The sequence below is a fragment of the Gymnoscopelus microlampas genome (genome assembly GCF_963454915.1).
Source record: "Gymnoscopelus microlampas genome assembly, chromosome: 24".
Lineage (NCBI taxonomy): Eukaryota > Metazoa > Chordata > Actinopteri > Myctophiformes > Myctophidae > Gymnoscopelus > Gymnoscopelus microlampas.
In genome coordinates this window covers 25,519,776-25,537,236 of record NC_139961.1, presented here as the reverse complement: position 1 = coordinate 25,537,236, position 17,461 = coordinate 25,519,776, and the positions used below count along the sequence as shown (strand labels likewise).

The following is a 17,461-nucleotide window of genomic DNA, read 5'->3' as shown; positions in this document are numbered from 1 at the left end:
CGTACCACAGTGGATTCGAACCCACAACCTCCGTGGTGGTGGGCAGGGACTTTACCACTGCGCCACCCGAGCGCCACAATTTCGAGATTTGGCTGTTATTGTAATATCATCTTTTTTTTGTGTCTAAGTAGGTTAAAAAAAATGCATTTGGTAGAATATCAACAAGTCTGTGGATTTACTTGAACTTGAGAATGTAGTTATTACAAAGCACGCTGGTCTAAGAAGAGACTGAGTCTAGTCAACACTTTCTCGACACTTTTTCATCATTGGCTGTCCTGTAAGCCATTGGGGATACTTTCCCATACTCTGAGCGGGAGGTCTCGTCCTCCCAAGCCATGGCACTAGACACGCCTCTCGCCTCTATGGCAGTGTTGCCAGATTTTGCGAGAGAAATAAGCAACAGGTCTAAGCCAATGGGGAGACCACTAGCAGTGTTGCCAGATTCTGCCAGACAAATCAGAGAAAACAGAAAGCAAGCTGGTACACATGACTGAGTCATGTCTTGTTTTAGTTTTAAGCATTGTACTTACTATTCTTACTTTAGTAAGTGTATTATTTTACACAGTGGAGGATGCAGAATAGGTACGCCACTAGTATTTAAATAAGTAGTAATAATACATGTTAACAATGTTAACAAACGTGTCGCGCAACACTTAAACAGTGACTCAGCAACGCTGTGTTGCCGTGCAGTTTTGTGTCTTTTGTCGCAGCCAGTGTAGATCTACATTATGTCAATGTTGTTTTGAACTAAACATGCAAATCCACTTCCCCCTAAACTTTGGCTGAAAAATACCCACCAAAAGTATATCACCCAGGACCATGCCAAAAACAAGTAGCACATCCAATTGTCCTTACCCTTTCCCCCCAAGCAGTATGCAGTCGGTGTCAATGAGAGGAGTTCTTTGTGTTTCTTTGAAGGATAAACTCAGGCCGAGTCTATGAACAAAGTTGCAGTGGAGCCGGGCAAATCGACTTGTCTCCTTCGGTGCCCCGGAGCAGCTGGCCCAACGTAGGTTGGATTTTAATCCCTTAAAACCGGGAACGCATCTGTGTCATTTTTAGATTTCTTTGGCTATTCAAAAATAGCAGATATGCACGCTTGCCGCGCTATGAGCTTGTAGATCTGCTATTTCTTTGAAAAAACCTGAAAATGTGTGCAAATCTTTTTTAAAGCGAACATTTGTAACTCATATCTTTGCGTCTGGGGGATTCTACAAATGTCTTCTAAATCCTAACGTTTTTTTGAGAAGTTCTCAAACTTCTTTAATGTCAAGGACCCCCAAAATTATATGTATTTGGCCGCGGACCCCCATCTAAAAGAAAATGTTCCAGGGACCCCCCGGTAGCAAAGATTTGAGTTAAAAATGTTCACTGTAAAAAAAATATTATTCAATAATTTGCACAAATGTTCACGATTTCTGTCTGCTATTTTTGAATAGCCAAAGAAAGCTTACAATGACACACAGATGCGTTCCCGGTCTTACTGGGTTAAGTTGAACCGGTGACATAGCATTTCTCCTACGGCGCAGACCTCTGACTGTGCTCGGGATTGCTGTGTGAGTGAAGGCCACTGGTGAAGGGCACAGAGATCTCCGAAGATGTCGCGTTCACACCTGGAGCATGCTCCCCAGCAGATGGAAATGTCTTCCACATGAAGAATGACGGATCTGTGGAGGGTGACAGCGTGGAGGGTGGAGGGGATTTGATCACTTTATCACGCGCGGCTCCTTTCGACTATGAAGGGTATAACCCAGAGCCTGGAGGTGCATAAATAATCATAGCAAAACAAATAGCAGATCTTCAAGCTCACGACGCAAATCATTGCAAAGCTTGTAGATGTGCTATTTCACTATTTTAGAAACGTTTTGAAAGTATAAGTGTTCTCTGTTCTGGGCTCCCAGGGTTAGTACCACCCCCTAACATTAGGTTGTGATAAACATTATCTAAAACTGAGCAGTACTTCTTAAAGTCTACAAAGGGTTGTACTTTGTTCCTCTCTTGATGTGCAGTCAGTTAAATAGTGTATAATTATTTATTTTAGTGTTTCAGGTCATGGTAATTTGCAGTTGCACCTAATGGGCTGGTTTGGGCTCTTCAAGCTAAAAGCTGACGACCTGTAATAATTGAATGTATTCTATATTTGTCTGTGCCAAATAGGGACAAAACACCCACTGGGTGAAAAGCAATGATTTTGGGAGGGTATCCCTCAGGCATACCCCTGATACTTAAGGGAGTATGTGTGTGTATGCTGCCCTCATTCATTAATGTACCACCTCCCACATACCTCCCACATATTCAGGTGTATGTACCATTTCTGAGACCTTCATTTGCATTTACCCCCTGTGGTGTCTGGCCAGCAAGGACCTCACACTCCCACCCCTCTCACCCTTCCACCCCAACCACTTCTGAGCATGTGCAGAAAACTACATTTGATTGGAAGCTGTGGCTTATAACCCCACCCACCCACCCCACATTCTGCATGCTAATTCTTGTATAAACCCCCTAGTTTATACCCCCCCCCCCCCCCCCCTCAGTGGGAAGGGTGGTTTATAGCGCCCCCCCCCCCCCCTCCCAGGGGCTGTGGCTTGTCCCCCCCCCCACCGGGAGGGATGGTTTATAGTCCCCCCCCACTACCTGCACTAATTTATTTATTTATTTATTTATTTATATATATATATATATATATATATATATATATATCCACACACACAAACAATATAGAAAAACACATAGGCAGAACTCAACTCATGTAATTATGTTTATTGATCAAGAAAAATACATTTATACAAAACAATGGAACAGGAGCACACAGATAAGGTAAACTGTTTCAAAGAAAAGTATTTTGTTCCAGGGACCCCAGAAGCAAAGATTTGAGTTAAAAATGTTCACTCTAAAAATATATATATTCAAATATTCTGAATCAGAATCAGGTTTATTGTCACATCACAGGTTTAATTAAAAAAAGTGGGTGAAATGTGTGTCTATATACTCACACTAGTAGGCTACCTGAGATAAGATATGTGCATGAACATAGCAGCAATGTATACTGTGCATGATATACTTATGGACGTTAGTTAAGGTGCTTGGGAAAAAAAAGTCAAAAGTCAGTGCGTTATACACAGGATTACGGTGCAAAATGTCAGTGTGTGTCGACCGCATAATCCACATAGACTGACATATAGTCAGCAAGTAGTGCCATGAGGAGGAGCAAAGAAAAATAGCGGGAAAAGGAAAACAAAGTCACTTGTAGGCTACTCATGTAATCCACGGGTGGGTCCAAGGAAGAGCTAAATCCAAGTCATGTGTCCCTGGTATAATCCACAGGAAGAAATATATTTTGTTCCAGGGACCCAGAAGCAAAGATTTGAGTTAACAAGTTTGCACTAAAAACATAGTCCTCAAGCTCTTTGTCGTCAAGCATTGGGTCCTGGAGAACACAGCGTTTGGTACAAGGTCCTGGAGATGATCTTGTGAACTTCTTCCTGCTGGAGGGCTGAAGATCCAAAATGGAAGTCCATCTTTGGAGTTGCTCTGTGTCCTCAAGCATTGGGTCCTGGAGAATGCAGCGTTTGGTATGAGGTTTTGGAGATGATCTCCTGAACTTTGGACTGCTGGAGGGCTGAAGATCCAAAATGGCAGTCCTTGAAGCCTTGAAGAAAAACAGAAGAAAAAAAGAATTACAATTATTTATTTTCAATTATAACACAGGGGTCTTTGAATACAAAAAGACAAAACAATGCCCTGTAAGTAGGCTACAATAAGAAATACAGGTTTGCTGTTTTCTGCAGGTCTAGCCCACTCTATTAAGATGCAAATAGCTTATGTGAATACTGTGAGTGTATTATGCATGTGCGCTTACCTTTTATAAAAACAGGATCAACATTACAGAAACTAATGCTTAGTTCTCCTAAAAGATGAGCTGCAACATCAATACTATGTGGAGAATTTACCCTGTTGGAAGAGAAGAACCGTGTTAGTTTTTAGTCATGTGCAATTTTTTTTATCAGTTAAAACATTTCACCAGGACAGGAACTCAATCCACAGGCCTACCTCCCCCCACTATCCCCCACCACAAATCAAATTGGTGGGGCTTGGTCTCCCCTCTTACTAAAGCATGATTGTGATATAGTTGAATTTGGTTACTTACACTTCTTTTGGATTGAATGTGGTTATTCTTCTCCGAGTTGTGTAGACGCCTCACAGCCTCCTGTAAACAGCATGATTATAAAAGGTCAATTTGAGGAAATCAATGCTTTTGGCAAACCACCAAAGGAATACCAAAACACTCGCCCCAAACACAGTCACCCGGGCACAAATCCAGCACATATCCGATAAAATCTCTACCTGGTATTCCCCCTAAAATGGTGGCGATCGTGTTTTGGGGTGAGCCTTCCGGTTGCCCACCAGAACATTAGTTACACTTATTTTTCTACAAGCAACTCATACAAATAATTTTCTAGATAGTAGACACAGGGCCTATATAGTCAGACATAATTTCACTTACCGCAAGGTTGATGTTATTTGCTCTTTGGTGCAGGCAGAGGCAGCAACGTAGACAAAGCATCATCCCGAGCAGCGTTGCTCTCGACCAGCTAAGAGGACCACCTAATAATTCTGTTCTTCTCGGAGTCGAAGGCTGGCGTCTGCGAGGACTCGAAGCAGCACCCGATGCATAAAATAAATCTCTACTCGTGTTTGTTGCCATTTTACTCACAAATTAAACAAATTCATCATGCAGTTAATAGTTTCCAAGCAGAGTTCTCTAACAACAAACTGCTATCCTGTAAAGCCAACTTGGTGCCTTGGCTAATACACGCCCCCGTGCTGTGGCTAGGGTTGCCAGATTCTGTGAGAGAAACAAGCAAGCAGGTCTAGAAAAACAAGCCCAATAGAAGCGATTATGGGTCACATGACTCACATGAGCACTTTAAACCTACCTACTGTATACATCGGCTATTTGAAGATGGCAGATATACAAGCTATACAAGATATACTCGTGATGCAACTCGTTGTGAGCTTGTAGACTGCTATTTTCAAATAAAATTCTTGGTGCAAATTTATTATAAAAAAAACCTGGCAACACTGGCTCAAAGACATCTCACAGACACGGTGTGAAGAGGCGGTGCTCAGGAGTGAAACATGAAACAATAGGAACATTGAAACCATCGACACCTATCATGCAAATGTTGTGTCTGCATGTAATCTAATCTCTATCCCCCAAAATACAAACGAAAACACACATAAAGTAGCCTTGTTTGTGATATGGGTAAAAAGTACAACACATTTTGGTATCAAAATGTGCTTAAAGTACCAAAAGTAAAAGTGCTAATACGTTTGAAAATAGCGTGTGAGCTTGTTGATGTATAAAATAAGGCTAAAGTGGTTAATGTATGTTTTATAATGTAATCATTTATATCTGCAAAGTAACTAGTAACTAAAGTTTTCAAATAATAGTAAATAAAATAGTAAGTAAAAGTATAGACAATTGGAAATACTTCAGTAATGTAAAATTACCTCAAAATTGTACTTAAGTACAGTACTTGAGTAAATGTACTTAGTTACTTCACACCACTGTTTGTTGTACAGCACCTTGTGTAACAGAGAGGACCTCTGTTACTACAGTAACCTTGGTTATTAGTGTTTATTCAATCATTTTTAAACAGGGACATTGGTGGAACAAGTACTCAACTGTTTTGCTTAAGTAAAAGTATCAATAAGTGGTGTTCTAGCAACTCAAGCTTTGAGGTACCCCGTTTGGACCCAACTGCCGAGTTGCATCCTCACCCAGACCGGCATTTCTTTGGGAGGCCTGTCGAGATTTGGAATTTGCAAGGTACACGGACGGATTGTGCGCCATCATTCCTACCGATTGAAAGAATAGCATACAGATGTGTTTACAGTGCCACAACTGTACAGTTAAGCCAGATCAAAGAGAAAGTATCAGTAGTTAAACCACTGTGCACAGTAGTTGATATTTAGACCCAAGACCTGATCTGTGTGTGTGTGTGTGTGTGTGTGTGTGTGTGTGTGTGTGTGTGTGTGTGTGTGTGTGTGTGTGTGTGTGTGTGTGTGTGTGTGTGTGTGTGTGTGTGTGTGTGTATATATCTCTCTCTCACAGACAGACAGACAGACAGACAGACATCTCACTCATTGTTTTTTAATCAGTAATTGTGCAATAGTCTGTGTTTCTCTCTCTCTCTCTCTCTCTCTCTCTCTCTCTCTCTCTCTCTCTCTCTCTCTCTCTCTCTCTCTCTCTCTCTCTCTCTCTCTCTCTCTCTCTCTCTCTCTGAGCCCCCCCCTCTATGAACCCCACACCTCCCATTGTTTGAACAAACCTCTAATTTACATGTGTAAGGAAGATTCCCAAGCAGAGAAAAGAGAGACGTATATCCAGGTATCTTAAAGGCATTTTAAGGTAAACAGTCCTCTCCCGCATTAATTGAAAAACTCCCACCTATCATTTATGTTGGGTGGGTGTATACCTTGCCCATGTATCCAGGTATATCACCTTTTTCACCCAGTGACCATAAGGTGGTTTGACAAATCACCCTATAAAATGTCAATAGTAGCCTATGTAAGATCAAATATGTTTTTTTTAGATCACCCTAATACAATTTCAGTAATGGTCCTACCCGACCATTACTGATTTTTTTTTTCACCAAAAGTTATGGAATGCAGCTTCAATAATTAGTAGTTATCATTCCAGGAAGCGTATACTTGTAGTGCTCTTGGCAGGCTAAAGCAAATAACTGCAGCATCTGAGAGTATTAGACAATGAGCTGTTGCGGATGGTTGATAGTTTGACTGTTTTAATTTGATAGGGTTTAACTTCAAATGCTTGTTTCAGCAGCTCTGCTTGAGTTTCAACTTTAAAATGACTTGAGAGTTTACAAAAACGTGATAATATGTTAACATTCGCATCTGTCTCCGCTATTAATAGTCAACACTTTGACCTTTTAAAGGGGCTACACCATGAATTAAAAAAAAAAAAAATTATATATAAATATTGCCCCCTAATACGTTTTAAACAGGTTGTAAGCCTAAAAAACATCCAGATATTTTTCTCACAATCTGACTGTCTGTCATTCCAAGCTTTTTCAGCTGCAATACCAAAACGTCCTATTGGGCAGGGGGGAGCTACTGAGCAATTCTGTCTGGCCATCGTCAATGCAAAATCAGTGCAAGTGACATCACTTGCACAGCCATTCTGAAATGGCCTGTTCAGACACGCCCATTCAGGAAATCCATGACATGAGCATGAATGACTGAATGTTAAAAAAAAATATTTTTTTGGGTACAAGAGACACTGGGGAGCCCAAAAAATACTAAAAACCTAAAAAAAAAATGAAATTCATGGTTTAGCCCCATATATTTTCCCGGCATAATTATATATTTAAAAAAAAAATGGTTTTAACTTCAAATGCTCTGTTTGAGCTTCAACTTCAGAATGACTTGACTTTCTGAGAACATTCTGGTAGTCCATCTGTTGTACAAAGTTTGTTGGGGTAGAGAGTTTACAAAAACGTGTTCATATTTTAACATTTTCATCTGTCTCCGCTACAGCTAAATTACATCTAGCAAAACACACTCATTTGTGAAACTGCTTTCTTTCTTTCTTTGCGTAAAAAGTACAAAAGCAGCCAAATGTCCTGAAGAAGCCGAATATTTAAAAGTAAGAGTTTCAACATAAAAGTGTGAGGGATTAGAAAGGTGCCAAAAGAAAACTCGGGAGAATAATAACAAGCTAAGATAACAGTGTGCTCACCTTAGCGTGCCCACAATTAAATTCACATTGCCATATTTTGGCAGCCATTTAGCTCGATGTGTCTCTTCAGAGGGCTTTTCTCTCTCCGATTGCCAATCTGTCCCAGCGATATTGATTTTTAAATGGTGTTACCCTATTTCCATCATGTCAACATGTCAACCTGAAATGGGAGCTGTCCATCAGCGGGCCCGAAAACCCAATTGAAAGGAGAAAAGTTTCCCAGCATTGGTCAACTCATTTGAACTGTAAGGCTACTCAAATTGAAGTTCGGGGATGGGGAGAAGGGGGGCGGAGTGGGTGGTTGGTGGGGTTGAATTAACCCATTAAAACCTGGGACGCATCTGTGTCAGTTTAAGATTTGAGCTAAAAAGCATTATTTTACACTTTAGCTATTCAAAAATAGCAGATATACAAGCTCGTAGCGCGGCACCGAGTGCCGCGCTACGAGCTTGTAGATCTGCTATTTTTGAAAAATCGTGAAAATGTGTGCAAATCTTCGAATATATATTGTTTAAATCGAACATTTTTAACTCTATTCTTTGCTTCTGGGGGATTCCTGGAACAAAACATTTTGAGATGGGGGTGGGCGGCCAAATACATATAATTCTGGGGGTCCTTGACATGAAAAAGTTTGAGCCCCACTGATATAGAAACATACGTTTTTTTCAGGAAACTGTTAGGATTTAGAAGCCATTTTGTAGAATCAGCTTCAAGTCTTAATGGGTTAAGGCCCGACAATCCGCACACTGTGGTCAGTGAAGGTCAATGGATTCCCAACAGCTGCTCAGGAATGCCTGAGTAATCAATTGGCCTTCAGACCTTTTGAAAAAATACCACACAGTCAGAAAGTGGGCCCTCAGCATCGTCCCAGAAAACGAAAAAGTGGTGGGTATTATCGGCTCGCGGCCCGCTTGTACTTTGCAACTGAGAACGAGGACTTCAAAAACTTTAATCAATAGTTAATTATGTGTGCCATAAACATACATACACTCGTGAACTGCTGCGGAGGCATCGCGCCAAGGACTCGGCTCCCTCGCAAGTTCCTTTCATAGTCACTTTCTGTAATCTTCGGGGGATAAGGTTAACCTTGCGCAGTGTACAAGACACAGTCACTGTGTGTCTTTGGGCCCGGGGTATGCAAATGACATGCTAAAACATGTATGTTGTTTTTCCTTGATTCTGGATTAAACAGAATCCAATACCAGAGAGAGTAGATCCTATGGACTTTGTTGACACTGACATTCTAAAATTATCTTTGATTCTCTTTTTTTTAAAAACACAGGCAGAACTGTAAACAAACAAGAACTGTACAACACAAGGTCAAGCAAGGAGGATGTTCTAACTTTTTATACAGTTCACACGCAAGCTACTCTGCCACTCTACTGCTTGCCCTATGTTATGACATTGTATATATCGTTGGTTCTCAAAGTGGGGTCCGGGGACCCCCAGGGGTCCTTGACAGAGTTCCAGGGGGTCCCCAGCTAAATGATAGATTAGGAACCAAATGGACCCTTATGGGTCTGTAACTCTGAGAGTGTACAAATGGAACCAAATGGACCCTAACGGGTCCATTTGGTTCCATTTGTACACTCTCAGAGTTAAATTAACATTGATTTTACAATATAAATTGGGGTCCCAGAGATAGAAATGCCATTAAATGGGGGTCCGTAGCCTAATGCATGTCAAACAGGGGGTCCTTGAAATTAAAATGTTTGAGAATCACTGCTATAGAGCTGTAAACATCTTCTCTTATGGGGGTCCCTGACATATCTTTTCAAATGGGGGTCCGCAGGCTAATAAATGTCAATCTGGGGGTCCTTGACATGAAAAACTTTGAGAACCACTGGTATATATTATACACCGTTTCTCAATGTTGGGTCCGGGGACCGCCAGGCGTCCATATGGATACTTATGGGTCTGTACAGGTCCGTTTGGTTCCATTTGTGCACTCTTTAGGGTCCTTTCAGACGGCAAGCGGCCAACGCGCCTATGTAGTTCACGTTCAATGAGAGGCGGGCAATTATTTGGGACGCCCGGAGAAGCTTAGTGGCGGTGAGGCAGGCGGGCGCAGTCCTGTGAAATTCTCGCGCGAGTGCTCGTTTGTGCACGCGTGCGTGGGCGGCAAGAGCTGGATTGTGGTGAGCTTTTCTTTTCCCCGACACCGTGCAGGAGGACAAAACAACAAGAATCGCAGCACGATCACCGGGTCCTATGGGTATCCGCTGTAGAACTTGTGGCGACCCATGGGAATTAGCCGAAAGAAGAAGAAGTAGATTGGTAGCCTGGGATCCAGCCTGCTTCGCTACGTTCGGCGGACTTTTTTTTTCTCTCTTCGCTTATCAGTCTGGAATGCCTCCTATCTCCAAGGGAGGCGGGACATGGCATACGGCTGGAATCGTGCCGTGGCTTCTGATTGGTCTGTGGTGCGGGGCGGGACAAAAAAAACACGATGTGATCGTTGTGATTCGTCGTTCGTTTGAACGACATCCAATCAGCAACGACGTTGCCTAACGTAACATATGTAGTGCCAGTGTAGTTCTGTGCAAAACGAGTCAATAGGAGGCTTTCCCAGGCTAGTAGATTGGGTCCTAGAGAGGTAAAAAAAAAAATGGCATTAAATGGGGGTCCGCGGCCTAATACAGTACAAAAAGTTTGAGAATCACTGGTAAATATATGTAGCAGGAGTAGCCCTGTCTGTAGACCAGAAGCCTATTAAATATGAATGTCTCCCATGCAAGAGACCAAAGGTTCCAGTCCAGACACGTTACATATTGGCCCAAATACACGGGGAACCTTGTCCTTCTCTTCTATTATACCTTCAGGTGTTTTGGAGCGTGGCAGCGGTGCAGGTTTGATGCTCTCTCTTCCACATCAAAGCTGATGTGAGCCAAACTCTGTGTGTGTGTGTGTGTGTGTGTGTGTGTGTGTGTTTGTGTGTGTGTGTGTGTGTGTGTGTGGAGTATTCTGTCACTCTGAGATGCTCACAGTGAGGCTCAGGTCACAGCCGGGCAGCGGCAGTCAGCACCCTCCTGGCCATTCTGATGTTGAGACTTAATAACAAAGACATTCAAGTCTTTGTAGTGTGATGACATAACAGGGCTCGTTGGTGTTGTGCTTTGGACAAGAGCTGAAGGTGATATAATAATAGTTTATAGTTTATATACTGTAGCATCAAAATCAGTTTAACCACTCTAACCCTACTGTATGTACGTCGGCTATCTTAAAATTGCATATCCACAACGAATCACAATGTGATGCTTTGTGAGCTTGTAGATCTACTAAGTTTTTTGAACAATGTGATGTGCATAGTCTTAATGGTCAATATATATATATATATATATATATATATATATATATATATATATATATATATATATATATATATATTAGGGATGTCCGATTTTATCGGCCTCCCGATATTATCGGCCGATATTAGCATAAAAATTGATATCGGGAAAATATCGGTATCGGTTTAAAAAAAAAAAAAAAAAAAAAAATTGCTTTATAAATAAGTTACTGTGATATGAAATTTGAGCTTACCCTAATCACAATAATCCCCGCATATATCGGTATCGGTTGATATCGGTATCGGTAATTAAGAGTTGGACAATATCGGTATATCGGTTATCGGTAAAAAAGCCAATATCGGACAACCCTAATATATATATATATATATATATATATATATATATATATATATATATATATATATATATATATATAATAGTCAATCAAGGGGCCAATCCCAGTTTATTTTCCAGCCTAATTATTCAAAAAACCTCAGACCACAGAAAATCCACTGAATTTTCAAAGTTCAGGTTTTTGGGGTGTAATTGAGGTCATAAAACCCCCCAAAAAAACATAAAAAAGTGAAAAAGAATGTCATAGAACCTTTAAGCTGCAGTACCTATGAATGGCCAGCATGTCCAATGGCGCTTCAATGCAACCTCTGGGTTTTCGGGGGGCTTGGATGAAGGTCGTTTAGACCGAAACGTTGTAGCCTAATAAACTACACCTGTAAGTGAAGACGCTGTGCTGGACTTCCTTTTTTGTTCGTGTTGCTCCGGTTGCATGCTCCTATATACGCACCTGTCCCAATAGGCATGCAACAGGACATTTCTCTACAGGGGTCTTTGACGTGAAAAAAGTTTGTGAACGACTGCATTATACCTCTGGAACCATCAATGCATTCACCCCCATCCAGGTATGCTCGCACAGGATACTGTAGCTACTAACGAGAGAAATCACACAAAAAAAAACCTACCACCTGCAGGGAAGCCATTTCCTGTTAACCCTTTCGGACCGAGAACGCATCTGTGTCATTTTAAGATTTCTTTGGGCTATTCAAAAATAGCAGATATACAAGCTCACAGCGCGGCACCGAGTGCCGCGCTGTGAGCTTGTAGATCTGCTATTTATTATTTTTAATTCTTAAAACGTGTGCAAATCTTTGAATATCTATTTTTCCATAGCAAACATTTTTAACTCTATTACAACTTCTGGGGGGGCCCTGGAACAAAATATTTTGAGATGGGGGTCCGTGGCCAAAATTCATATCATTTTGGGGGTCCTTGACATGAAAAAAGTTTAGAACCACTGATTATAGCAACGTAATTGTTTTTTCAAGACATTTGTAGAATCCCCAGAAACAGCATAGCACTCGGTGTCGCGCTATGAGCTTGTGTATCTGCTATTTTTGAATAGCCAAAGAAATCTTAAAATGACACAGACGCGTTCCCGGTCTTAACTGGCATTCGGACCCGCATCTCAAGTGAGACACGGAATGAACAAATTCCACATTACTCTGTTTAGTATGGGAAAGCAGCGCTCTAAAAATCATTACGTTTTTCAACACTTTTCTGTGCCAGGGGGGCATCCTTCCTTCCTTCATGTAACAAGGCCGGGCTATCCTATACAGTATAGAGCAGGGGTTCTCAAACCTGTGGGCAGGGTTTTGAAAAATGGGCCCCCAAATAATTGGCAAAACATACATTTTAATGATAGTATAACATTAATATGAAAATATATGTATCAAAAACATAAAATAAAAACAAAGCACAAATGCTTTTGAAATGTTCAAGTGGAACCTGATCCAGAAAAGGTTGAGAGCCACTGGTTTAGAGAAGAGCCTGACTGATACTATATCAGTCTGGGCAATATATCGAGCGTTTTTTAACAGCATTATCAATTAATAATTGACCGTCAGCTGATGTGTCCTGGTATGTGTCGTGATTTTCAACCCGGCGTCCCTACTTTGGCCATGTCAGGTAAAATCTTTCGATACAAAAAAAGAAGCAAATCTATGATTCAAATGTTCTCAAATGTAAACTTTGAGCAAACTCAGGTTTTTTCAAATTGATTTCAAGATTTTGCCCATCAAATATCGGTCAAAACATCAGTTTTTTTTTATTTTGTTTACTGTGGTTTCTATAAAGAATGGACCCTGAACTGACTGTGATTCGTCATGTTTACAGAGATACTTGGATGTGTGGAAACCTATATTTGTCAAACCAATGGTAATTGTCTGGTTCGAACCAGACCATCTTAACCCATTGAGACCTGAAGCCAATTCTACATGTCTCCTAAATCTCAACAGTTTTCTGAAAAACGTTTGTTTCTATATCAGTGGTGTTCAATCTTTTTCATGTCAAGGACCCCCAAAATTATATGTATTTGGCCGCGGACCCCCATCAAAATATTTTGTTCCAGGGACCCCCCCAGAAGCAAAGATTTGAGTTAAAAATGTTTGCTTTAAAAATATATATATTCAAAGATTTTCACACATTTTCACGATTTTTCAAAAATAGCAGATCTACAAGCTCGTAGCGCGGCACTCGGTGCCGCGCTACGAGCTTGTAGATCTGCTATTTTTGAATAGCCCAAAGTGTGAAATAATGCTTTTTAGCTCAAATCTAAAAATGACACAGTTCCAGGTCTTAATGGGTTAATCTTAATGAGGTTCATTTTACCGTTTTATTTTTATGTCTATGTATGTTTTTTTTAACCGGGGACGGTGGGATATGTGGGGTTGTATGTCTTTATACCTGAAAATCCTATAAATAAAGTTATTAAAAAATAAATAAAACATCAGTAATCGGTGGTCTGGGGATCGCCGCCGGACCCAAAACACTTGCATCGTTCTGGCTCTAATAGAGACGGCCCCCTCTAGTTCACCTTTGTACCGCAGCATGTACAGGTAAGCTGCTGTGCCTTTAATCTTGCGGGGCGCCGCAGATCGTTGTCATAACAGGCGCAGGTTGAACTTACCTTTTTTGAAGGTGCGTGAGGAAACGGTGCCAGAGATGTAGTGAATCAAAGAGCCTGCCTGCTGTCTGATCTCCATGAGATGCCAGCTGACACCCGGCGAGCGATGTATGCGTGTGCGTGCGTGGGTGGATGTGTAGGTATACTGGTATTACTATGCTTGTGAGGGCAAAAACGTTCCTATAAGTTTAGTGGAATTCAACCCATAAAGACCTGAGGCCGCGTCTAAAACAATTCTAAATCCTAACAATTTTTGGGAAAAAAATATCAAAAGATATTTTTCACGATTTTTCAAAAATAGCAGATCTACAAGCTCGTAGCGCGGCACTCGGTGCCGCGCTATGAGCTTGTATATCTGCTATTTTTGAATAGCCAAAGAAATCTAAAGTGACACAGATAGGTTACAGGTATCAATGGGTTAAGAAATAGACATTGTGAAGACCGTTTTCCTGGTCGTTACAAGGCAAATGGTTGTTTTATGGTTAAAACTGATTCAGTTTGACTAGGATTAGACATTTAGATGTTAGGTTTGGGGGTTCGGATTAGAGTTATGTCTGATTTATACTTAGTTGTGTGTCAGCGAACCGAAAAAAATAAATAATAATAGCCGATCTGTACAAGACCATGTGACTAAATAATAACTATATTGGAACAAAGATTTTTTTTCTTCCATTTCCTGAAAAGTAACTGGACATGCAAGGTTTCTGCCCGACAAAATACAACATGGTTTCAAAGTTGGAGGAACTATTAGCTAGGCACTTTGGGGGCTTGGGGGTTTGGGGGCGGCAGTGCCTCGGTCCATAGAGACTTTAAGGCTTTGGAAACGGCTCAAGTGCAGCGCGGACCACACCACTATGGAGGGTGGACTGGGACCTGGGGAGGTGCCAGTTCACCTCCTGTAGGCACCGTGGGGTGCCTGCCCCTGAGCAAGGCACCGAACACCTAACTGCTTATGGCACGAGGCAGCGCAGCACTGCTCTACATTTGCGTGTGTGTGTGTGTGTGTGTGTGTGTGTGTGTGTGTGTGTGTGTGTGTGTGTGTGTGTGTGTGTGTGTGTGTGTGTGTGTGTGTGTGTGTGTGTGTGTGTGTGTGTGTGTGTGTGTGTGTGTGTGTATAATACAATTAAACATGGGCATTAACCAAATGCCCCATTCTGGGCATGTCATAATAGGTGAACATTGTGCTGAACATTCGGCCAATATACAGTAGGCAGGGGGCGCCTGCTGGCCTTGCGGGTCGAGGCACGTATAGGCTCTAATGCAGCCTGACAGCGCGTCGCGGGGTCTCTATTAGCCTGACGACCTTTGCTGCGTGTCTCTCACCTTCTCTCTCTCTCTCTCCCTCCTTCCTGTCCGTCTTCACTTGAACTATCAATAAAGGCAGAAAAGCCAACACATGTATATTATATGTATACAGTAGGCAAACATTTGGAAATAGCAGATCTGCAAGCTCACGATGTGTCACATTGCAACGTGTTGTGAGCTGGTAGATCGTCTTTCAATGAGGAGATTTGGTGTAGAGGGATAAAAAGGATGGGGCCCAAGTGCAGACCCCTGGTTGACCTCGATCAACACAGTATATAGAGTTAAAGCCAGTGGTTCTTTGAGGGACTAAAAGGGTTCCTTGAGGGGATTCCAAATACAGGTCCGTGTAACTCTGAGAGTGGACCCTTACGGGTCCATCTGGTTCCATTTGTACACTCTCAGAATTATTGAAATAAAAAAAGTTTGAGAACCACTTGTTTAACCCATTAAGACCTGGAACTGTGTCATTTTTAGATTTGAGCTAAAAAGCATTATTTTACACTTTGGGCTATTCAAAAATAGCAGATCTACAAGCTCATAGCGCGGCACCGAGTGCCGCGCTACGAGCTTGTAGATCTGCTATTTTTAAAAAATCGCGAAAAAGTGTGCAAATCTTTGAATATATATATTCTTTTAACGCAAACATTAACTCAAATCTTTGCTTCTGGGGGTCCCTGGAACAAAATATTTTGACATGGGGGTCCGCGGCCAAATACATATCATTTTGGGGGTCCTTGACATGAAAAAGTTTGAAAACCACTGATATAGAAGCATACGTTTTTCAGAAAACCGTTAGGATTTAGAAGACATTTTTCAGAATTGGAATCTCAGGCCTCAGTGGGTTAGTTCACGCGTCAACGCACATAGCGCCGCTCATGTTTATGCATGTACAGCGCGGAGAGAGAGAGAGCGCCGGATAAAGTTCAGCCGCTCTCGTTTGACCGACACAAAAGGTGAAGCAGCAACTTTGCGGGGGTAAAAAAAAAATGGAGGTGAAATCGTTTATCATGAGCTTCATTATTCTTTGAATAATCCCTCTTTACTTTGTTTCTGGAATGTTCTTTGGCGAGTCACGCACGCCTTTTCACCCTTTTGCCCGATGCTAGCAGCTAACCTTTCACGGAAAATGTGTGCTTTATTGCAGAGTTCGATCACCTAATAAGAGCGGCCGTGGAAAAGCGTAAAAGTACTTAAAGGACGACTTCACCACTTTTCAACCTATCTTCATATAATAGGTCCTCACTAATGCTCATGATAAAATGATACCATTTTTTCCTACTTGGTCTGTGTCTCATAGGAGGGCTGTGGACAGTCCATAAACCCGTCTACCAGTGACATCATCGGTAGGCAGGATTTTTTTTCTCCAAAAAGATTACAATTTTTTTATTCAGATTTTTATAAAGGCGAGAACAATGGGATCTATTATTGCATTGCAAACTTCCAGGAATACAAAGCCTGCAGTTTCTATTAGCTTGGATTCCCCATCGATGATGTCACTGGTAGACGGGTTTCTGAACTGTCTACAGCCCTCCTCTGAGACACAGACTGATTCGAAAAAAATTGTACCATTTTATCATGAGCATTAGTGAGGACCTACTGTATTATATGAAGATATGTTGAAAAGTGGTGAAGTCGTCCTTTAATCATTTAAACCCAGTATGGTTGAGTGGAGTCCCTCAGAGCTCTATGCTAGTGCATTTTCAGTTATGCCTCTTTCGCGATTACAAATTTGAACATGGAGACACAAGGTTTCTGCCTGCCACCACACATTTATTTTCTTTATTTCACTCTTTGTGGGCTTCATGTTTTCTTAATACAAGATGTTTGATTTTCATCACAGTCAGGTGTGGGATTGGGACTATACTACACATATTTGTGTTGCCGTTCTTCACAACACATGCCAGCAGCACACATATATATCGTGGTGAACCCGCATGCGAGACGAGCGCGTGCGTACGGTTCAAAACAAGACGCGCACACCAGAGCCGTATCTTTCTCAAGTGCGATATCATATCTTCAGGTGCGTTCTGTAATCTGCCTTCTGAGGTTCAAACCATGTAACGTTCCATCTGCCTCCAGATATTTATAACTGGGATTTGATTTGCTGCGGGGGATGATGAGAGGGGG

General features: G+C 41.6%; 1 long non-coding RNA gene across 1 annotated transcript; it reads right to left on the bottom strand.

The window, feature by feature from the left end:
- Positions 1 to 2,745: 2,745 nt before the first annotated feature.
- LOC311040807 lies at positions 2,746 to 5,955 on the bottom strand. The gene is made up of 4 exons (XR_014600323.1): positions 4,505 to 5,955; positions 4,148 to 4,207; positions 3,860 to 3,951; positions 2,746 to 3,649 (listed from the first exon to the last, which is right to left on the bottom strand). It is a non-coding gene; the product is annotated as an uncharacterized lncRNA (long non-coding RNA).
- Between the last annotated feature and the right edge of the window lie 11,506 nt (positions 5,956 to 17,461).